Source organism: Chlorocebus sabaeus, chromosome 12 (assembly GCF_047675955.1).
Source record: "Chlorocebus sabaeus isolate Y175 chromosome 12, mChlSab1.0.hap1, whole genome shotgun sequence".
Lineage (NCBI taxonomy): Eukaryota > Metazoa > Chordata > Mammalia > Primates > Cercopithecidae > Chlorocebus > Chlorocebus sabaeus.
Window position 1 is genome coordinate 25,683,316 of NC_132915.1, and position 24,525 is coordinate 25,707,840.

The following is a 24,525-nucleotide window of genomic DNA, read 5'->3' on the forward strand; positions in this document are numbered from 1 at the left end:
ACGGAATACAGAGAGGGTGACCTTTAAATTTCGCTGTTTATGAAATGTGTTCTTGCTTAATACTTTTTGTGATATATGGTGCTTGATCCACAGATGATTCATTGGAATTTTTTTATGTCTCTAATAAATCTTTGTAGATCCTGTGCCAACATATGAAACTATAATACCTCATGAGTCGGAGTATAAAGTCAGATACATGTTGTAATAACGTTAATCTGTTTAGATTAACAGGGAAATTTACATTAAAATGAACTTTTTTCCATAGTTTCCCTACATATGTTTATAGCATGAATTTCAGTTGGGTGACATCTAATGATAGCCAGAATTTTGAAAATTCTCATGATTGCTAGTATTCTAATTTGAGACTGCCCAACTTGTTGGAAAGTTTTTATTTGGAGAATAGGGGTCGTGTTACTTAGGGAAGAGCAGAGGTAAAAATCTCTGTTGTGCAGTAATTGCCATATCATTTGAAATCCAGAAGGAAATGAATGGCACCTTCACCTATATTTTGACCTCTCTTTTCTCCTACTCTATATTAATAAGGTTAATTGGCAAGGACAGGATTAGATTTTTAGCAGGCTAGGCAGTTTTAATTTTGTCCCTTAGTGTGCAGTACTCTAGTTGATGAGTAGCTTGTTTCCTTAAGTATCTTTGCCCATTTTGAAATGCTTATGAAATGACTGCTGACAAAGAATTTTCTGTTTCCTGGGACAAACAAAATCACCAAAAAACATCATGAAAAAATAATGTTTTTAGTAGCTGAATGAACACAGAAGAATTAAGCAATTAGTGTCTGTTCCAAGTTTCACTGAATTGGTCTACAACTCCAGGCATGCTATCCCACATCTGAGTCAGTTTTCTCCATCTGTAATATAGGGCTAATAAAATGTGCCACCTGCTCACTTTATAAAAAAGGGCAGTGAGAACCATATAGGCAACAGTTACTCTGGTTATGTGACCGTTGATATATGTTAAATGAGAATACTTTTTAATGCAGTGCTCTTATTTTGTTTTGATATTGTGAATTTCAGTCCTTTGATGAACAGTCAGCATAAAGATAGGGAGAATGACTGTCCCTATGCCATTATTTAAGAATTAAAATTTCTTCCATATTAAGATTGGTGTTAAGATCTTTAGAAGCAGTGATGACGAGAAAATAGAGTATATTTTATTGGTTGGTTTATTTACTGGTAGATTTTACTTCTAATTTATCCAAAGTTTTGCTCTTAATTCTGAAAATTACTCCTACCCTTCCTACTGTTTAAAATTTCTCACATACATTGCCCCATTTGCCTGTCGAGTTGGAGAGAGAAAGTGAGTTTGTGGCTTTTTTTTTTTTTTGAGACGGAGTTTTGCTCTTGTTGCCCAGGCTGGAGTGCAATGGCGTGATCTCGGCTCTCTGCAACGTCTGCTTCCTGGGTTCAAATGATTCTCCTGCCTTAGCCTCCCTAGTAGCTGGGATTACAGGCACCCGCCACCACACCCGGCTAATTTTGGTATTTTTAGTAGAGACGGGGTTTTACCACGCTGGCCAGTCTGGTCTTGAACTCCTGACCTCAGGTGATCCACCCGCCTTGGCCTCCCAAAGTGCTGGGTTTACAGGTGTGAGCCACCGCACCTGACCGTTTGTGGAATTTTCACAGATGAAATAAATAAAGCCCAGATAAGTTAATTATTTCGATTGCCTAAAGCTAAGCAATTAGTAAGAGATAAAATTGAGGCTTGAACCTAGGTCTTCTCTAGTCCTGAATCCTTTGCTTTGGAGCAGTGTTTTCCAAACACCTTTTCATGCCTAAGAGTTTTGTCCTAGTGAAATGAGAACTAACAGCAATATAAATGTTGGTGCCATACAATATAATGAATATCCATGTACTCATCACCCAGTTAAACAAAACTACCAATTAAAACGAAGTGTCCGGCCGGGCTCGGTGGCTCGTGCTTGTAATCCCAGTATTTTGGGAGGCCGAGGCGGGCAGATCACCTGAGGTCGGGAGTTCGAGACCAGCCTGACCAACATGAAGAAACCCCGTCTCTACTAAAAATACAAAATTAGCCGGGTGTGGTGGCGGGTGCCTGTAATCCCAGCTACTCGGGAGGCTGAGGCAGGAGAATTGCTAGAACCCAGGAGGCAGAAGTTGTGGCGAGCCAAGATCGCACCATTGCACTCCAGCCTGGGCAACAAGAGCAAAACTCTTTCTGAGGATAACAAACAAACAAACAAACAAAAAACAAAAATAATGAAGTGTCCTTGGTATGCTATATCTGTCTTAAATGCTATTCCCCTTTCCCCCCACATCTAACCAGTAACCCAAAGTTGACATGCATCCTTCCTATATCCACATGTTTATACTTAACTACGTACCTTTATCCTATGAACATTATGTATATCGTTTTATTTTGATTGTCTTAAGACTATTTAAATACAGATATCTTTCTTTAGCTTGCTTTCTTCACACAACTTGGCCAAGATTTATCTATGTTTATTCAGGTTGCTCTAGTTTATTTACTTTTACTGTTAGGTGGTATGTGCTGTGTTATATAACTATGTCAGGTTTCTGTTGATGGTCATTTTTGTTGTTTCCACTTGTTTGCTATTAAACAGTGCTATAAGGAATATTCCTGTGTATGTTAGGTATCTGTTGTGTAAGACTTCTAGGGCAGTGGTTCTTGACCCTAACTACATCCCATGTTCATAGAAAATATTTTATAGTTCCTTCAATACTATCCTAAAATGAACTTCATAATAATCTATATTCATACTTTAAAGAAAGCAATGGCTTTAATAAAATAAGAAAAATTTGTAATAAAGTAATGTGTGTTTCACTTTGTAAATGCTTGAGCTGAAGACTACATTCAAGATTAGCTACCAGGTGTAAGACTGGACCAGCAACATCTGAATCACTTGGGAGCTTGTTGGAAATGCAGAGCGTCAGACTTGAACCTACTGATGCAAATGCTGTTTTTGTTTGTTTGTTTGTTTGTTTTGTTTTTAAATAATGTAAGAGACAGCATCTCTGGAGTCATACAACTCACTGTAACCTCAAACCCCTGGGCTCAAGGGATCCTCCCACTTCAGCCTCCTGAGTATCTGGGACTACAGGTATACATTTTTTACAGAGACAGGGTCTTGCTATATTGCCTAGGCTGATCTTGAACTCCTGGCCTCAAGTGATCCTCCCTCCTCAGTATCCCAAAGCACTAGGACATTGGGATTATAGACATCAGCCACTGTGCCTGACCAGATGCTGTATTTTATCAAGAGTCCCAGGTGATGTATGTGCCCACTGAAATATAAGAAGCGCTGCTAAAAGAAATAGTAGTAATTAGACGCTTTGTACCAGTGGGTGGTGTCTCCATCAATACAACAGCTACAGATTATGACAGGTATGTTGAGTTAGCCATTCAAGTACCAATCCTGGAACTGTCGTTGGTGGAAAATGATTTTCTGAAATGACAAACTATCCTCAGAAAAGTTTAAACAGAAATAAAAGTGCAATCTTACCTCTTTACACAATGGTTGCACTCATAACAAATCTTCATCTTCATTAAAACTATACAAATAAACTTTTAATTTATTAAAATCCTCTTTAGAATTATCTGGCATTAGTGGATTTTTTTTTCCTCTTTCTGTTCCCCTCTATGAATGTCCAACAGAATATTCAAGTCATGAGGCACGGAGCAGCACTATTTATTTATTTATTTATTTTTATTTTGAGACAGATTCTCACTCTGTCACCCCAGGCTGGAGTGTAGTGGCATGATCACTGCCCACTGAACCCTCGACCCCCGCAAACTCAAACAATCCTCCCACCTCGGCTTCTCGAGTAGCTGGGACTACAGGCATGTGCCACCACACCCATCTAATTTTTGTAATTTTTTTGTACAGACGAGGGTTTCACCATGTTGGCCAGGCGGGTCTTGAACTGAGCTCAAGTGATCTGCCTACTGTGGCACCGCACCCCGCTTCCTGCCTCCCAAAAGTGCTGGGATTACAGGTGTGAGCCACCGCACCCAATCTGAGCAGCACTTTCTTTGTGCAAGAAAAGTGCCTCGCATTCCTGGCCTGTGTTTAGTAGTGCCCCTCATTCAATGTAGCAGCCAAAAGCTGTCATTGAAAAAGATTGCCCTGGTTTATAAATCTGGCAGTAGATTGCTAGACCACAGGGTATAAATGTCTTCAACTTTATTAGATAACTGTCAGTTTTCTCTACAAAGTACACCTTCCAGTCCATAATGCATGAGAGAGGGTCTTCTTGTTTGCATTCCAGATATTTTAGAAGGTACAAAAATATTAGTAGTAATATTTGATTAATTTTTGCCATTCTGAAGAGTATGAAATGGTACCTCATTGTAGTTTTTATTTGCATCTTTTTTAAATGTATTCTTTGTAATAATATTTGGTAGGCATTAAAAATATCTTCCAGCCTGGTCAACGTGGTGAAACCCCATCCCTACTAAAAATACCAAAAATTAACCGGGTGTAGTGGTGGGCTCCTGTAATCCCAGCTACTCAGGAGGCTGAGACAGGAGAATCGCTTGAACCCGGGAAGCAGAGGTTGCGGTGAGCCGAGGTCGTGCCACCACACTCCATCCTGGGGGACAGAACCAGATTCCATCTCAAAAAAAAAAAAAAAAAAAAAAAAAATCATCTTCCACTCTTTAGCATGCATTTTCACTTAAATACGTTGTCTTTTAATGACTAGAAGTTGTTTTAATTTTATTATCAAATGTATTATTCTTTTTAAAGCCTTCTCTATCCTGGAGTTATAAAAATTCTTTCAGAGCATCTTTTAAGAGTTTTCACATTTAGATCTTAAATTCATGTTGAACTGTTTTTATATAATGAGGTGCTCATGGATCTAAATTGACTTAATAAAAATAACTGCCCTTTATTCTGAAATTAGGTAATTTTTTATGATAAGATGTTCTGATGAAATTACAGTGATAGTAATTGTTTTTAGTTCTTAACATCCCTTTGTTGCAAAATTAAAATTTGACATCTCTTTCATTCCAACTTTTCTCTTTTTTACTTTACCTGTTTTTTGAAATCCCTAAGGTTTAGCAATTACTACTTTAGTGTACTCTGATTCTTATGTTTCATCTGTGTCTCACATTTAGCCACTACAGCATCATCAAATGCGAGTAGACACTCTTAAATACTGATCATTGATCCTCATCTGCATCTTCCACATTTCAGAGTTTGCTTGACATGTCTTTTCATCACTTTTTATTATGGCTAGGATTTTTAAAATGATACTAATGACCCTACCTTTTTTTTTTTTTTTAACAGAATAGAATTTCAGGCTAAATTTAAATGTTACTTGAATATAAATTTGTCTCAGATATAGGGTCAAACTTCTTTGTTTTCCTAGTAATTAAAAGTGAGAAGGATTAAACAAGTTCTTGCGTACAGCTAAAGCTGAAAAACGGGAAAGGAAAATTGGGCCAGTGTCCACTGGGTACCAGTCACTATTCTGGGGATGGGAGTAGGGGAATGACATCTATGAGCAAAACAAGCAAAGATCCCTAACTTCCTGGAGCTTATCACCTACCAGAAGGCCACTGATAATATGCACAACAAATAAAATAAAGTATTAGAAAGTGATAACTGCTTTGGAATAAAAGAAAACATAGAGATGGGTAAGGTGGACCAAAGGAGTTAGTTGAACCTGTTAAATAGGGTGTTTAGGGTAGGCCTCATTGAGAAGAGGAGAATGAGCAGAGAAATGCAGTCAGTGAGAGTATTAGCAATGCAGATATTAGCAAAATACTGGAAGAGTGGACAGAATATGGTCTCTAAGTGAAACCTGTGTTCCTGGCTCTCCCCGCCTTTAAATTGTGTGAACTTGACACGCTAATTAACCTGATTTCTTGATTTCTTCATGATAACCTGAGAAAAGTATTATTAAGATTAAAAGATATAACAAGTAAAAGTGCCTACTTCCCGCCCCCCACCTTGTTCTCATAGCACTCTGTATTTTCATAGCATTTATTACGGTCTATAATTATCTGTGTCATTATTTGATAAATATTTATCTCACTCATTCTAAAACATTGATGGAAAGAACTAGTCATTGAAGTAAATCTATTTTGTTAACATACAGTCATTTGTAGACAAACCGTAAACCTTTTTTCATGTGAAAATCATCTCATGCAGATTTATTGAGAAAGTGTTTTGTACTTATAGAATGTCTTTATGCTAGAGCTTCAGATTGTATTACAGGTATTAGCCCATTAATTACCACATGTCATCTTTGTGATGAAGGTAATGGATGTGTATCATCTTGGAGTTGAAGGAACTGAGGTTGCTAATGGCATAGAGACCTAGAAAATCAGAGAATTTGGATCAAATCTGATTACATTTGATTATATTCCCTCCCTCCCTCCCTCCCTCTCTCTCTTTCTTTCTTTCTTTCAATAGTGTTAAAATGGACTCTCTAAAGTATAAAAGCAATAATACATAGATTATTGGAAAACCACTAGCAAACAAGCAATTAATATTTTAGTTATGACCTTACTTTCAGTTTTTTTCCCCACGAGAAGCTTCTTATAGTGTCTGAGGAGATGTTCGAATTCTATGCATGTAGCAAACACATGTACCCCATAAATAGGTAAAATATTATCTATCAGTGAAAAAAAAGGATGGCAATAATTAGAGGCCTTTACACTTAAAAATACTGTATATTGATAAATACTTTTTAAAATTATGGCTTATCAGAGTATTTAAGATTTATGTTGAGGATGTAGTCACATTAAAAGGGTAGGATTTAGAAAATGCATAGCATATGCCTAATGTAGATCAGAGTGAAGAAAGGGAGTTGAAATAACTTCATTTACTTGGTGCAGCCGAGTCTCCATTCCAATCCCAAGAAACTTGAAGTAAAGCAAGTACCTCCAGGAACAGAAATAAAAGACATTGTCAATCATGTCAAACTTGTTTGGCTTCTGAATTTAGATTTTTTTTTTTTTTTTTTTTAGTTTGTTTTGAAAATGAAAATCCATGGAAATAATTCATATAATAAACTTTCCCCAAAAATGTCATTTGCAGATTGTGACCTAGATATTTTGTTTCTGATTACTATCCTGCCTAGTGTGCTGGTAATTTTTCACTCTAGCTCTGTGGACCCAATCCCTAAAAGTAATGATTATTCTCTGCACATCAGTTATTAGCAAAGAAAATGTCATTTAGTAACTTGTATTGGCAAGCCTACATCTGAAACACTACAAGTTATATTTTGTTCAGAGCTTTTTAACAGACCTCATTGTTGCTTTTATTAATCAAAGAGTTAGGGGCTGATCACAGTCCCTTTACGACTAATTGGTAACAACCTGCTACAGACTTCTTTGTTCCTTCTCCAGTTCTACTGCTGCTTTTGACTAGCCTGAAAAAAAAAAAAAACTGAAAGGGTGGGGGTGGGGTGAAAGGTAGGGGTAATGAGAATAGCCAGAAGCAGGACTTTACATATATAAAGGGTGTTCTGATACAAATCACTAGGGTAATGGCTTTCCATTTTTCGTTAGATTCTATAAAAAAATACATTTTGCTTCACAATCTAATTCATACATATGCACCCAGAAACCAAAATAAGTATCACTAAAGAGATTATCTAAATTAATCAGCATGTGCACGGGTCAGGGGAGACTGTTTTTGCCAGAGGCTTAAAAACTAGTAAAAGTTGTTTCATTTATTTGAAGGAGGAGTGATGAGTTGGGGAAATTTTATCAACAAAGAAGGAACAATATAAGGCACAGAAGCAAAAAAGAACCTCTCTTAGTGAGGAACAGCATGTTAAATAGAAAATTGAATAGGAAAATACTCAGAAATAAGGCTAGAGACCAAGGAGAGTGGGGGAATCATGTATCGCATGCCAGAGAATTTAGACTTATTTAAGAGGGCTTGAAAGGCCCATTAGAACATTTTAAACAGGAAGGTGACATCAACTGGTGGCAGTGTAGAGCATGGATTAGAGGGGTATGAAATAGATATTAGTGATTTTGTAACATTCATTGAAAAGTGGTTGAGCTAAAATGTGGCTAAGAGGTTTGCAGAGAGGTCCATAGGAAGTAGACCTTAATTGAATGAGAGGAAGAGGGGGATGGGGAAAGAGTGAAATGCAGATGGAGATATTTCAGAGTCTAGAGTTTAAGGGGAGAGACCTGAAACCTTAGAGATTTAGATTTTTAGATCTAGGTAACATTGTAGTATAAAGGGTAGTTAAAGCGGTAGGTTTGGGTGAGATGAAAAGAGGAAGACAAAAGACGAATCTATAAAAATAAATAAATAGGTTAAAAAAGAGTTTGAAGAAACCATCAGAGAAACCAAAATTGAAGGTTAATTTCAAGAAGGAGGGAAAGGACAACAATGTTAAATGCTATAAAGTGATCCTGTATAAGTCGAAGATTGAAAAATACCTGTTATACTTCGAAATTGTTAAGAGGTTGTCAGTGATCCTACAAGTTGATGAGAGAGGTTATATTACAATTCGTTTTGGGCCTGACAGGGAATATTGGTAAGTGAGAATTAAAGAGGTTTGATTCTGAAAAAAAGACTCAGGTACGGTAAGAAGAATCTAGATACAGATACATGCAAAAAAATTTGAAGCATGTGCGTGAACTCTGATGTGGAAACAGCTTCATGCTTTCAAGATACTGAAAAATGGTGAGTGAGAGAGGCTGTAACCATAGTGATGAGGGGGGGATAGTATCAAGATATGGTTGGAGGGGTAAGAAAAAGCCACCTTAAACACAAGGTGTTTAAGGACCTGTGGAAAAGTTTGATTTTTTTCTTTTTTTTTTTTTTTTTTTTTTTTGAGATGGAGTCTCGCTCTGTTGCCCAGACTGAAGTGCACTGGCACAATCTTGGCTCACTGCAACCTCAGCCTCATGAATTCAAGCGATTCTACCACATCAGCCTCCCAAGTAATCCTGGGATTATAGGCACACCCCATTACACCTGGCTAATTTTTATATTTTTAGTAGAGACAGGATTTCACCCTTTTGGTCAGGCTGGTCTCGAACTCCTGTCTGCCTCAACCTCCCAAAGTGCTGGAATTACAGGCATGAGCCACTATCCCTGACCTTGATTTTTTTTACAAGTAGAGAGAGAAGACATCAAGGAGTTTTTAAGCAGGAAATCACCTTGTAGGCCATCTAGAAAAGAAATTGTAGATTAGGAGAACGTATGAATGGAAGAAATTCACATTTACGCAAATATTTTTCTTTGTGTTTACTCTCACATTTTGAGTTGTTCTTTCTGTTGTGTTATTCTATGTAACCCTGGTTTGTCCTTTCATTTCCTCATAGCGAGAGACTAGTACAAAAAGGATAGAAAAGGCAATCTTAATAAATTCAGAGAATTACATTTGTTCTTAATTATAATTAAAGATGACATAAATTGACTTTTCATTTGAACTGTCGTTTTTGGGATTTAGACTTTTTTTTTTTTTGGAGACGGAGTCTCGCTCTGTCGCCCAGGCTGGAGTGCAATGTCACGATATCTCGCCTCACTGCAAGCTCCGCCTCCCGGATTCATGCCATTCTCCTGCCTCAGCCTCCCAAGTAGCTGGGACTACAGGCGCCCACCACCATGCCCGGCTAATTTTTTTTGTGTTTTTTTTAGTAGAGAAGGGGTTTTGCCATGTTAGCCAGAATGGTCTCGATCTCCTGACTCCGTGATCCACCCGCCTCGGCCTCCCAAAGTGCTGGGATTACAAGCCTGAGCCACCGCACCCAGCCTAGACTTTTAAGATATTAAAGTCAATGAAAATTTCCTGCCTATCTCGTACTATTCTGGCTTGTTTTTAGTAAGGCTCCTAAAGAATTTACTTTTCTTTTAGAAATGTCATTTAGAGAATTTTAAAAATATTCTCAGTATTTTTAATGGAATGTAGAATTAAAGGTTTTTTGTGTTTTTTATGTTTGTTTTTCCTGTAAGGACAAGGCAGGAAGAGAGCCATATTTAGTTGCATAAAGATAATGTTAATGTAGGATATGATATCCCCAAAATAGGCAGTTTACAGAGAAGAGGGAGGATTTACTATAATTTTGCCAGAGAAGCTCTGTGTCTCATAGTGCATTATTTTCACTTTAAAATTGAGGCAGTAAAATTGAGGCATAGAGCTCATTTAAATAGAATTATAGCCAGAACCTTCATTTTCCAACTCTTGGGCTAGTGCTCCTTCCACAATTCCTATATTTCCTACAGATCCAAGTAATGTTATCAAAGATATATTTAACTCATCTAATAACAGGGTCCATGAGATCCCTGCCTAAAATGGTATGCAAGACCATGTAGTAACCTAACGTGTGACATTTGTAAGGGTGAGCAAACCACCTGTCTTAAATGCCTGCTTTCTTCCTTATTACAAAGAAATATTTACACCAGAGATACCCTAGGCATATAGACTACCAAATAAAAACTACAGGCTCAGCCTATGAGATTCATCTCAAATAAAGGATTTGCCTCAATGTTTTACAGACATCTTCATCTTCTGCTTTCCTCCATCCCACTCTTCCCCAGTTGCATTACTTGACATACAACTTTGGAAACGTTGTTTTCTGTCAGCTTTGGCTAAAATACTTTTCAGACCTACCCTAGGACATTTCTTTAAAAGAAAAAACGAAAACAGTATTTGCTGGTATTCTTGCTACACAGCTCTCTCTCTCTCTCTTTTTTTTTTTATTTTTTTGAGAGTCTTGCTCTGTTGCCCAGGTTGGAGTGCAGTGGCGCAATCTTGGCTCACTGCAGCCTCTGTCTTCCGGGTTCAAGCTTTTCTCATGTCTCAGCCTCTTGAGTAGCTGGGATTACAGGCACACACCACCACACCTGGCTAATTTTTGTATTTTTAGTAGAGATATGGTTTCACCATGTTGGCCAGGCTTGCTGAGATCCACCCACCTCAGACTCCCAAAGTGCTGGGACTACAGGCATGCACCATCACTCCTCACTAAGTTTTTTTTTTTTGGTAGAGACAGAGTTTTGCCATGTTGCCCAGGATGGTCTCAAATGCCTGAGCTCAAGTGATCCACCTGCCTCGGCCTCCCAAAGTGCTGAGATTATAGGTGGGAGCCACCACTCCCTGCCAGAGACTTGTTTTTAAATTTCTCACATATCTAAACCTGCCCTTTCCCATATGTGCTTTTTTGAGATGGAGTTTCACTTTTGTTGCCCAGGCTGGAGTGCAATGGTGCGATCTCGGCTCACCGCAACCTCTACCTTCTGAGTTCAAGCGATTCTCCTGACTCAGCCTCCTGAGTAGTTGGGATTACGGGCATGCACCACTATGGCCAGCTAATTTTTGTATTTTTAGTTTTGTTTTTAGTAGAGATGGAGTTTCACCATGTTGGTCAGACTCGTCTCGAACTCCCAACCTTAGGTAATCCACCCACCTCAGCCTCCCAAAGTATTGGGATTACAGGCATGAGCCACTATGCCCGGCCTCCCATGTTTTTAATTCCTTTCCACCATACACCCTATGCTTTTGTTCTTTCTCACTTTTCACATTATCCTCCAAGCCTGGAAGGTTTTCCCTCTGTTTTGGGAAGTCATATCTAACTGAAGTTCTAATTCTCTTACAAAGGCTTTCCTAATTCTTTATCTCTACTGTCTTCTGATTTCTGAAAGCTTAAAATCTACTCCACATTAAATAGCCCTTAATTTTTTATTGGATGAAAAGACCCTACAGAACATTAATTCCCAATCTGTTATATATATTGTTCTTATTTTCTTATATTAGGCATCTAGACTATTCTTTGAAATCTTTATTCCATTTCTTCTTACGCACTACTGAAAAAAATGTATGAAAAGACAAAATTTCCATATTTGAAGAAAGTGGTGAAATGTAAACTTTTTGAGGCTGGAAAACTTTTAAGCACAAGTAACAAGTGTTTGTTACACATCTAAGAGTAGTGCTATTTCTTCAAACCTTTACTTAACAGATGCATATGATTAAGGGAAACAGCTGCAGCCAGAGGAAAAGGAAGTGGTAGAGATGACAATTTATGCAGCAAGCCAAACTGGGCGGACAAATTGAAGGCCACATTAGTAAGGATTGACTGACATGTTACAACATCTAGGTAAAGAGAGTTAAAGAGTATTGCATTTATATTGAGACTACGTAAATGTTATAATTCCCCCATATCACTACTAAAAACGTGTTATATATAGTATATGGAAAAGGGATCGATAGTTAAATGAGGAATATAAATTCCTTTGGGAAATAAATTATTTGCAAGATGGCTTCATTTTATTTTCATTTTTTATATTTTTTGAGACAGGGTCTTCCTCTCTTGCCCAGGCTGGAGTGCAGTGGCATGATCATGGCTCACCGTAGTCTCGACTCCTGTGCTCAGGCAATCTTCCCACCTCAGACTCCTGAGTAGCTGGGACCACAGGCGTGTGCCACCACACCCATCTAATTTTTATTTTTTGTACATGATGTTGCCCAAGTTGGTCTTGAACTCCGAGGCTCAAGTGATCCTCCCACTTTGGCCTCCCAAAGTGCTGGGATGAGCCACTGAGCGTGGCCTGCAGAATGACTTTATATCTTATGTAGAGCAAGGTTACAAGAAATTTAACGATATGGAGTGGTTGAAACCCTCTAAGCCAACTGTTATTAATTAGTTTTATAGGTTGTTCTTGGAGCTGCCACTTCTATAACTTTTCTTGGGTTAATCTTTAAGTAAAAAGGGGACAGATCGATTTATTAGCCATTAGTTGGCACCTAAAATTCTTTCTAGTTATAAATTCATGTGTCTCCCATGAGAGACCTAAACATTTTCTTATTGTTCTGTATTTCCTTTTGGGCACCCACCACTGAACATCTTAACCCTTATTCTAAGGGGTTTTGCATATAATCAGCCCCAGGGCTGCTAGAAGAAAGAGATGACATTTCCTAACCAAGGTCAGCTTCTTCAGCTCAGAAAAAAGGATCTTTTTTATAACAACATGAAAACCTATACAGGGGTTTAATCAATTTTCTCCATGTCCATTTATCCCATTTTCCCTTTTAATTCTGTCATTTGTCTTTGAAAAGGTGAGGAGAGGGACACTCCTATGTCTTTAAGAAGGTATATGTGTGGGGGGGGGGGGGGCGGGCGCGCGCATTGGTAGAAGATAGAACTATGTATGTATAGACCCCTGTTTATTTGGTTGACTCTGTAATAACCATCAGAGGACTTTTTAAACAGCGTTTCCACTAGGAAAAGCTGAAGCCTTATGCCACAAATTTGGCATCTTTTTTATTCGCAGGCTGAAATTCTAACCCTTCTCCTTTGTCGGAATCTTTTAGTTACCAAGAACTCAAGATATTTTTTAGAAGTTTGATATCTTGACCAAGTTCTCTTGAACCCCCACTGGATAGGTGACAGAACTAGGGATATTTCTTAATGCCCATATGTAGACATATTTTCAGGGCAAGAATAAGAAGTGTGCTACTACATTTGTAGTCTGCAATTTTATGCAATTCTAAAAGGTAAAAAAAGAAATTGAAGTCAGGAGTACAATGCAGAAATTCCTCTCTACAGCTGAGAATGTTAATCATATAGAAGTGAAGTTGGGGACAGAATGAGCATTCACTGAATCAAGATATGAGTAGATTAAGATTCAACTTGGTTTATTTTGTAACAGAAATGTCTTACACAGCACTGGAAATATCCATCTTAACCACAGATTAGATAGATGCAGAAAGGAAGGGTTCTTTTAGCTTTCTAAATAGAAATTAAGATATTATAGCTGTTCTAGATTGGGTGAGTGGTAAAGCTTGAGAAGCTTAAAATGAAAATGTAATATACCTTAACCTCCAGAATTTTGAGAAAGTAGTTTTCAAGTCAGTCTGTTATTAAATGTTTTGGACCTTTTGTCCCAAAATTTTGCATGTAGTTTCAGGAGTTTTCCATGAACCACAGACTCTTAATAGTCCTGTTGCATTCTAAGGTAATTTTTAGGTTTGACCCCAAGCTGTTGGCACATTAAGTGATTTTGCATGGAATGGATTAAATAGTACCTAGCTCCAAACCATCCAAATAAGGGTTTGTCCAAAGTCAGGTCTGAAAGCAATATACAGTATAATGTTATCCTGAGACATTGACATTTTCTGGTAGAAGATATTAATAAGAAAGTTCATTAAGTATTAGGACATTGACAGATTGGTGTTATAGAGGTTGAAGAGCTTGATGCATTCTTCAAATTGCAGACTTTACAAAGTAAGGTAATGTAGTACTTCTCAACTGGAAAAATCTATACTGGGTGATGGCCTCCGTTTTCCATAGTGGTATTCTACAGAAGGCAGAAGAATCTTGAGAGTAAGTTGCAGAGACACAATTCGGCCTGAAACACAATTATATACTCTCTTTGGCCAGGACATAGGCTTTAGGCAAGTAAGTACTGGTCTAGTCAAATTCCTTAAGAAGTTATAACTTCTTGGCTTCCAGGTCTAAGAACACTTCCTGATGACAAGCTCTGAAATCCATAAATACATTGGTGACATTATAGGGAGAGAGAGGATAGAACTTCCCATAGTAGATTATCAGGGATTGATGATTTCTAATTAAACAGCCACAGTAGTCACTAGAAAATACATGCTGCTTCTCAAGATTTCTCTCAGACCTCCTCTAGGGCAGATTTCCTATGTAACATATTTATGCACTTGTCCGCTCACTACCACTCATTAATGATGAGTTTTGGTCTCACTGTAATGTGCCCATTGAATGAACACAAGGTCTGTAAAACTTCCCAGTGCTCAGGAGTCTACCATGTCCATGGCTCCTAGTTATTCCAAGAGAAGCTATTCTCAGGAAGATGAAAAGTCTAAAATGAAACATAAAAGGGGGATGAACTTGGACCCAGCTAGTTAGAATGGAGGCATTTTAGGTGGCCCATCCTTGTTTATGGCCTGTTACCCTGAAATACAAGCAGAATTGTAATTATGCTTCATTTCAGTAAGCATGTACATTGACTTCAGATCCTCTTCAGTTACAAACCACACAGAGTCCGTGCATCTGTAGTGGTTCCCGGGCTAGTGACTCATCTCTGCTCTAACCAAGGTGTACTAGACAGCCAGTTTACTTGGCTCTCTGTCTAGTGCATTATTCTGTTTTCCCCCAACCCTACGCAAGTAGAAGCCTGGATTTAATGTAGGGGTGAGGTCTGTGATTTATGTGTCTCAGAGAATGGAGTTGGGGGGTGATTTGAAAGTCAAGTGAACCATGTAGCCAAGCCCCCAAAATTGAAGGGAAAATCTAGTCAGGAAGCAACAGGACAGAGATGACTCAAGATTTCAGTTGTTCCCAGATTAGTTTCTAGATGCAGTGCCATCAGCATCCCAACACAGTCTCACCTATATTAATTAAGATAGCAAAGTTAATCCAATGATAAATCCCCATGGGTTGGTTGTGTAGGTGTTACGCAAACTGATGCCGTTTTTGAGAGCAGTTTTGGTGGTCACTTCAGATACTATTTTTTATATATGATGCTTTAATATTAGCATATGTCCAAAGACTTCCTGGAATCTTCACAAATTTTGTGACTACTGTAATACATCAGGTTTTTTCTTTAAAATTACATCTCAGAATCTTAAGAATTAAACAAAAGCTGTGAATTTATCATGTTAGTCCAGGTTTTGCTTACTTCTTTTTTATCATCTAATAGTCAAGGCCACTTCCTTCCTCTTTTCCCAAATACATCTCACATATTCTGAGCAACTATCCCACCTTCATTTTTTAATCTAATATTGATAAATTTTTTTGCATATGAAATGGGAGGGCCATTTATCCTTTTCATTTTCTACTGGGCTCATTGTACCCTCTTTCCATATTCACATTGTAGCAAAACATTTCATTCCCGCATATTAATCTAACTCAGTAATTAAAAGTATGGAAGCCAGGCACAGCAGCTCTTGCCTGTAATCCCAGCACTTTGAGAAGCTGAAGTGTAAGGATTGCTTGAGGCCAGAAGTTCAAAACCAGCCAAGTCAACATAGCTGAGACCCCATCTTAAAAAATAAAGCATTGACACTACACTCAAACTGCTGAATATGAAACCTGGCTTTACCATTACCATTTACTAACACCGTGGTCTTGCATAAGTTAAACTTATCTCTGTTTCTGTTTCCTCATCTGTAAATGGGGTGGGAGGAGGGAGGAAAAAATAATATCTATCTCATAGGATTGTTTAAGTACTTGGAGCAAGACCTAGTAAGTGCTGCATAAATATGTTTTGGTAAATTAACACTAGTCTGGCTTTTCTAACCTAGCAAAGTTTTAAACCTGAAAGTTTGAATTTGTCAGTCAATAATAATACTGTTTGATTTGTTTTGACAAAATTCACCTCAGCCAGCAGTGGCTTTTGATTGATTTCTGTGTGACAGCCATTACTAGGTGTAGGTATACTTGAATTTAAGTACGTGCAATGGGGGAGGGGTGTGTTATATGGTTCAAAACTAATAAGGACAAACATGACCTTATAGTTTGTCACCTAGACTAGTAGTGCCATAGTGTGATCATAGCTTATTGCAGCTTCAGATTTCTGGGCTCAAGTATTCTACCTCAGCCACCCAAGTAGCTGGGATTATAATAGGTGTGAGCCACCACACCTGGCTAAAATGAACATTTTTAAGCCCAAGAAGTCTAGTTCCTTTTGAAATAAGACTTTCTGGGCCCTTTGTATACATTTCCATGCTTTTAAAAGGTAGCTTTTAATAATATGTACAGACTGCAATTTAATTTTTTAGTAATAATGCCCCAAGTACTAAAGATAAAACTTCTAAAAAGTTTGATAGCCAGGCGTCGTGGCAGGCACCTGTAATTCCAGCTACTTGGGAGGCTGAGGCAGAGCCTACTTGAACCTGGGAGGCAGAGGTTGCAGTGAACCCAAATGGTGCCACTGCACTCCAGCCTGGGCAACAGACTGAGACACCGTCTTTAAAAAATCTAAAAAATTTGAAATTTAATGTATTTATTACCTTAATCCAGTTTTATGTGTATATACAAATTGGTTATAGTATCTATTTTGTTACCAACTGATAAATAAGAAATAAATCAAACATCAGTAGATGAAAGGGCAAGCAAAATACACACTATATTGTGAAATATATATTTGATCTTCATTCTTTTGTTGTGTCATACAACTCTCCTACAATCCTTAGAATCTCCAAAATGAAATTTTTTTTTTCTTTTTTTTTAAGACAGAGTCTCGCTCTGTCTCCCAGGCTGGAGTGCAATGGTGCGATCTTGGCTCACTGCAAGCACCACCTCCCGGGTTCACGCCATTTTTCTGCCTTAGCCTCCCGAGTAGCTGGGACTACAGGTACCTGCCACCATGCCTGGCTAATTTTTTTTGTATTTTCAGTAGAGATGGGGTTTCACTGTGTTAGCCAGGATGGTCTTGATCTCTTGACCTTGTGATCCACCCGCCTCCGCCTCCCAAAGTGCTGGCATTAGAGGCGTGAGCCACTGCGCCTGGCCAGTGAAGTATCTTTGTATGCTAATAAGTTGACTGAAAGCCATGCACCTCTAGGTAGCTATTGGATGGGTGTTAGTTACCCAGAAACACCCAGGCAGGATTAGAGGGTTGGAACTTTCACTCCTGCCTGTTAATCTCTGGGGAGAAGAGAGGGTGTGAAGGTTAAGTTGATACAGTGGCCAGTGATTTAATCAATCATTGCCTACTTAACAATCCAGAAGGATTGGGTTCAGAAAGCTTCCAGATGACTGAGCACGTGGAGGGTGACATCCCCTTCCTACATGCCTTGCCCTGTACATCTCTTCAACTGTATCCTTTGTAATATCCTTTATAATAAACTGGTAAGTAAATGTGTCTGCCTGAGTTCTGTGAGTCACTCTAACACATTAATCGAACTGGAGTAAGAGGTTGTGGGAACCCCAGTTTATAGCCAGTTAGTCAGAAGCATAGGTAAAACAACCTGGGGCTTTAGATTGGGATTGGAAGTGGGGAGCCCTCAAACTGTGGGATGTGGCACTGTCTCCAGGTAGATAATGTTGGAATTGAACTGGGTGGGAGGACACCCACCTGGTGTCCGCAGCAGAAGTGATTGCTTGTTTTGGGGGAAATCTCTCATACATCTGGTCACAGAAGTATTCTGTGTTGATTGTTGTGGTGTGAATGCAAAGGACAAAACAGTTTGTTTTATGTACAATGGAATATTATTCAGCCTTGAAAAGGAAGGGAAATTCTAAGACATGCTACAATGAAATAAGCCTGTCACAAAAGGACAAATATTGTATAATTCCACTTGTATAAGGTACTTAGAATAGTCAAATTCATAGAGACAAAATGGTGGTTGCCAGAGGCTGGCCGGAGAAGAAAATGATATTATTGTTTAGTAGGTACAGAGTTACAGTTGGGGAAGATGAAACGTAGTATCTGGTGATAATTGCACAATAATGTAAATGTATTTAATGCATAGAACTGTACACTTAAAACGGTAACTTTTATCTATATTTTACCATCATTTAAAAAACACAACATTATTTCCCTATAGTAACCAAGATACAAAAACCACTCATTTTGGAAAACAGCTGTAGGAAATGACAGCCTCCCTTACTTTCTCACCTCTGTGCTTCCCCCACCTTATCACGTGCCTTGCCCCCTCCAAATTGATTTGCTAAATTTTGGTAAATATAGTGTACTTGTTTGGGAGCTTTTTTTTTTTTTTTTTTTTTTTTTTTTTTTTTTTTTTTTCCTGAGATGGAGTCTCGCTCTGTTGCCTAGGCTGGAGTTCAGTGGCGCGATCTCCACTCACTGCAAGCTCCGCCTCCTGGGTTCATGCCATTCTCCTGCCTCAGCCTCCCAAGTAGCTGGGACTACAGACGCCCACCACCACACACCTGGCTAATTTTTTTGTATTTTTAGTAGAGACGGGGTTTCACTGTGTTGGCCAGGATGGTCTCGATCTCCTGACCTCATGATTTACCTGCCTTGACCTCCCAAAGTGCTGGAATTACAGGCGTGAGCCACCACACCTGGCCAGGAGCTTTGTTTTTAGTAACAGGAACAGCTTTGAAAACCTGAAGTTTTTCAAATTACAAATTTCTTCATTCTTTTTATATACTGTGGAAGATTGTATCTGAAGCTTATGAGAAAATCTTAGTTACCAAGTTTTAGAACTAGAAAAAACCTTATTATTGGTTTCTGCTTTTCACTTTGTAGAAAAGGAAAATGAGGTATAAAGAGATTGACTTCCCTAAAGTCACTAGCTTTTTAATAGTAAAACTAGAACTGAAAGCCATGGCTCTTTTGATTCTTAGTGCTCTTTGGACTACACTGTGCTATTGTACTGTCCAAAGGCTTCTTTGGCATCTCACTAGAAGAATTTACTGGGTAAAATTTTTAGTTACATTATTGGATCAAGTAGTTAAAGCTGTACTGTGTTCTCAAATATTTGTAAAGTATCTTCTGGTGCCATTGAAGAGAGAAACAGAACATATTTGTTTGCCTTATAGACAGGGTGTGGGTGAGAGAGAGAGAGAGAGAGAGAGAGAGAGAGAGAGAATGTGTGTGTGCGAGAGAGAGAGACAGACTGACACTGACTACTCTATCCCCAAAATCCTCTTTATTCTAGCACAGGAATTCCAAGTTCCAATTCTGCAGTCAGTCCTATTCAGACTATAAGCCTTCTGGGTCAATAGGCTTACACAAATATAAAGGAAACCCAATTTCGTTCTTTGCTTAAAAATACGAACAGTCAAGAAAGAAGCCTTCCAACAGCATGAAACCCAAGATGAACAAGCATTACCTGAAAAACACAAATGAAGAGAACAAAAAGAAAAACTTTATAGATGAAGTGGGTAGTCCTAGGATTCCTGAAAAGGAATTCCACGTGGAACAGAGAAGATAGATAGGAAATAAATAGAAGAAAAATTATCTGAGCTAAATAAAGTTTCAGGTCTTTAGATCAAATGGACCCATTAACTATAAAACAAAATGAACAATAACACACATTTAGATAGTAGTCTCATGAAATTTCAGAGCTAAGGATATAGGGAAATCTCATAAATATTTTTGCAGGGAGAGATGAGAATCACTTTTTAAAAATCAGATTGGTGGACACTTTTATTAATATTGAGTGCTAGAAAATGTGGACCAATGATTTAAATTTCGAGGGGAATTTTAAGACACAACCTATAATTCCGAAGCAGACCTAGTTTGCTGTAAGTGTGGAAGTATACATAAAAGTGTAGTTTACTTCCGCAGACCTTTGGGTGAGGGGGTAGGGGGTAGTGCTTGAGAGAAGCAAAATCTAACAAAAAATCTTACATAAAGGAACTTGAGATTAAGAATCAACAGAAGTATGTGATGAAAAGAAGTACTAGGTAGGCAAACAACTGGGCTGTGAACTAACCCAGAATGTAATTATTTCCAATTAAAACAGAATTCACTGGGGTCTAAACATGTCTTTAAGAACAATATGGATTTTATTGAGCAAATTCTAATAATAAATTGGAATATGTGAAATGTAATAAAAAGGCAAAAACTTCAGAAAATTAAAGCCTCTTCTGAAAGTCCAAATGTGAAGCAAACGAAAATGTGCCTTATTTTTGAACCGTGAGGTGTAATTGAGTGTCAAGAACATAAACACATTGACATTTGGAATTTAGTAACATAAAATTGCTATTTATTCTCTGAATTTTACCATGCCCCTTGGATGGGCAGTGAATGACACTGTAACTACTTTTTATTATCCAATTAATGAAAATCAACCAATAGATAAAAACTTAATAAACTGCAAATGATGTAAAACTTAATGTGAAACTTAATTGTATACTTGGCAGTAATGGTATATGATTACATGGGGGAGCCAGAAGAAACTTCCTAAAGTTGATAGAATAAGAAATACAGGTTCAGCTATAATATGTAAAGTTGTAACTAATACAAACTAAAATAAATCAGAATGAACAGAGAAGGCGGGAATTAGTGTAAATCTTCTCACTCTTTCGTGTGTGTGTGTGTGACAGAGTCCAGCTCTGTCACCCAGGCTGGAGTGCTGTGGCACGAACTCGGCTTACTGCAACCTCTGTCTCCCAGGCTCAAGCCATTCTCCTGTCTCAGCCTCCCGAGTAGCTGGGATTGCAGGCATGCACTGTCACTCCCGGCTTATGTTTTTTTTCTTTTTTTGGATTTTTAGTAGAGACAGGGTCTCACCATGTTGGCCAGGCTGGTCTTGAAACTCCTGACCTCAAGTGATCCACCCGCCTCTGCCTCTTAAAGCGCTGGGATTATAGGTATGAGCTACCACGCCCAGCCCGCTCAATCTTTTATAATGAGGATACACTATGATAAGAAATAATGGATTTTTAAAAAATGAGTATGGTAGTAAACACTAGAAGAATTAAAAACAAATGACCCAACGTTGTAATTTCTGAGAAGAAGTCTGAGGTTTGGATTGGAATTAGGGAAGAGACTAAAGAAGTTTTAAGTGTTTTTTTTTTGTTTTTTGTTTGTTTGTTTGTTTGTTTGTTTTTTGTCGTTTTTTGTTTTTTATCAGTTTTGTACCTGTACGTGAGATCAGGAAGCCAAATAATTCTACAAATTCCCAGGGGCATTTACTTATTTTTGAATGATTCTTTTGGTGTTTACCTCCATATCTCTAGATAACAGTATTATATTACTACTTCTTACATGTTGACATCCCACTTACAGAAGAGAGCATAGCTGTCTCCCACCAATATCGCACAAATACGCTTCCAGATCCCCCAACTTTCCTGTGTAATTTGCCATATCAGTATCTTTTAAGATATGTCTTTCAGATTAGTCTGATTCCTCAGAGGAGGTTTTCCCAATGTAAACCTCTACTCTTATGAGTTGGAGACAGTATCTAGGGAACTGCATTTTTTGAAGTGGACTTTTAACCAATTAGCCTGGCAAGGAGACTTTTAAAAATAGTTGTAACATGTGGTTTGATTTTCTTTTTTTTTCTTTAGATGGATTCTTGCACTGTCGCCCAGGCTGGAGTGCAGTGGTGCGATCTCAGCTCACTGCATCCTGTACCTCCCAGGTTCAAGTGATTCACCTGCCTCAGCCTCCTGAGTAGCTGGGATTACAGGCGCCTGCCACCACGCCCGGCTACTTTTTTGTATTTTTAGTAGAGACTAAAATTTCACTATGTTGGCCAGACTGATCTTGAACTCCTGACCTTGTGATCTACCTGCCTCAGCTTCCCAAAGTGCTGTGATTACAGGAGTGAGACACTGCACTTAGCTGGTTTGACTTTTTTAAAACCATGTCTTGTAATACTTTCATAATAGCAATCTTATTTCTTAAAATATCAAATCCCTGTTGTGGAACTTGATTAATATTTATTTGAATATATGCTTATCACCATTTACATTTTTGTCTTTTCACTGTAGCTCTAATATGTTTTACAGAAGTTTCAGTTGCCTAAAAAACAAAAGTTTTGTTGTTGTTTGGTAAAGTTTTTTTAACTTTGTTGAAACACCTTATTTTATTTACTGCTTGGTAAATAAGGGTCAATTGGGTACATGTTCATATGCTGTGTTGACCTGTAAATGGTTTTATAGTCTTTTTTTATAAACTCTTAGAAATAATATTTTTCATAAGTCTTAGAAATTCAAACTGGGGTACCCATAATATGAACCTCTTTTTTAAAAAGATTGTATTCATTATTTATAATCAATAATCCTTAAATTTTGTGAGATTTATGACTACATTGACTAGATAATATTGGGGTACATATGGCTGTTCTATGGTATGAAAAATACTGAGTAGGTACTCACCTGAAAAGTTTCTCAGGGACTTACTTATAAACTAGGGAATAATGTGCATTTGTGGAATGTTTCTGGAACAGTGTAGTATGTCAGCTTTTCTATGAACTTTAAGGATAAGCATGATTTGGATTCTTAGAATAGAAATGACAGGCTGATGATTAGGGAGAGAAAACATGTGTCTATTCATGTCTAGCTTACACTCAGCAACAGGTAGAGGTGTGACTTTTAAAAGCCCTGAGCTAATTGTACTTTCCAGTCACCAAAAGTTTTATAGGAATATGTGATACTAACATATGCAAAAACCCACATCCTGTTTTACTGCTCCATCAGGAAGACTTAGTTCACTTGTTAGGGCATTGCTGTGGTGGATCATCAAGATTGTAAGTGTTTAGGATACTGTTTTGGACTATGTTCAGAAATTCATTAGCTAATAGTCACAAATGTTTTTTACACTTTCTCATGGTTTACTTGCAACTTCAGCTTACAAGGAACCTCTCAAGAACATGAATCCTTTTGATGCATCAAACCGTAGATTAAAACATATAGATAGCCTAATTGAGTTGCACTGCTCATTTTTAATAAAATGGCTTTTATGTTAGAATTGGGTTAGAAATAAGTCTGTGTCGTAAAGATAAAATTTTCCAGAATAGTCTTGTGTAGGCAATCTTATTTAGTTATATGTGTCTTATCAATGTTCAACAGAAAGATCTATGAGAATTATCTATATGTACTTTGATGGAAAAGCCAGGAAGGAAGGTGCTCTTTAGCATTTGAAGCTAGTATGAATTTAAAGCATGGAACTATTTGTTCTGGATTGCCTGGGTTTCAAAGGTTTTAGTTCAGCACTGCCCAATAGGGCTTTCTGTAGTGAAAGATATACTCATACTATGCTGTGTAACTTGTAGCTACAGTGGCTGATGGGAGTGAAGAAGTGAGTATTTAATTTTAGGTAATTTAAATTTAAATAATCATATGTAGAGAGTGAGTGCTTAGATAGTGCCGTGTCTAGTACTATCAAGAAACTGAGGGAAAACAAAAGCAATAAAAAGCACTGCATTAAACTAAATAGGACTTCTGACCCAAATTAGTTTGCTTGGCACAGCTTATAGGCTCTTTACCCTTAATTTGCATCTTTTACTGTAATGTCACATAGATCTAACGTCTTCATTTCTGAGCCTTACTAGCTTTTTTTACTAGAATAGCAAGTTCACAGCTTACACTAGAACTGACACTATTTTGATGTCTCTGGTTGATACCTCCTATCTTCACCTCAACTTTCTTTTTTCGTCTAACTCCAGTACTTTCCACCAGTGAGAAAGGACTCTCCTTCGCCCATTGCCCAGTACATTTTTTTTCCATTTGAGAAACTCCTCTAAATTTTTCTAAACTCACAATTATTAAGGCATTTGTTCAATTTACCCCCAAAAAAGCCCATACTTCTAAGGGTGTTTTCAAGTGACCCATTGGCACTGTTACACTCTATATCTAGAATCTTATTGGTATTTAAAAATTGCAACTTTACCTTAAAAGTACCAGACATGATTCTTTTTCAAAGAAGAGGTTTTGCAAAAATTTCTTCTTTTAATTCAAAATATTAAAACATTAATATTTAAAAATTTTTTTCTCCGAGTTTATAAACTTCTATTCTCATGTAGCACAGTTCATCCGTCTTCAAGCGGAGTAGACGTTTTCCCGCAAAGTCACCTGAATTTTGAGCCCTTTGATCTCACAGATGAAATCCCTGTTTCATCCGTGAAACCCTGTCTCTACAAAAAGTATGAATAA

The 24,525-nt window shown here is 37.8% G+C and overlaps 1 protein-coding gene across 4 annotated transcripts in view; it reads left to right on the forward strand.

Annotated features, from left to right (window-relative positions):
- The window catches only part of ABHD17B (abhydrolase domain containing 17B, depalmitoylase), a 48,189-nt gene that overhangs the window by 1,483 nt on the left and 22,181 nt on the right, over positions 1-24,525 (forward strand). The window lies entirely within an intron of this gene.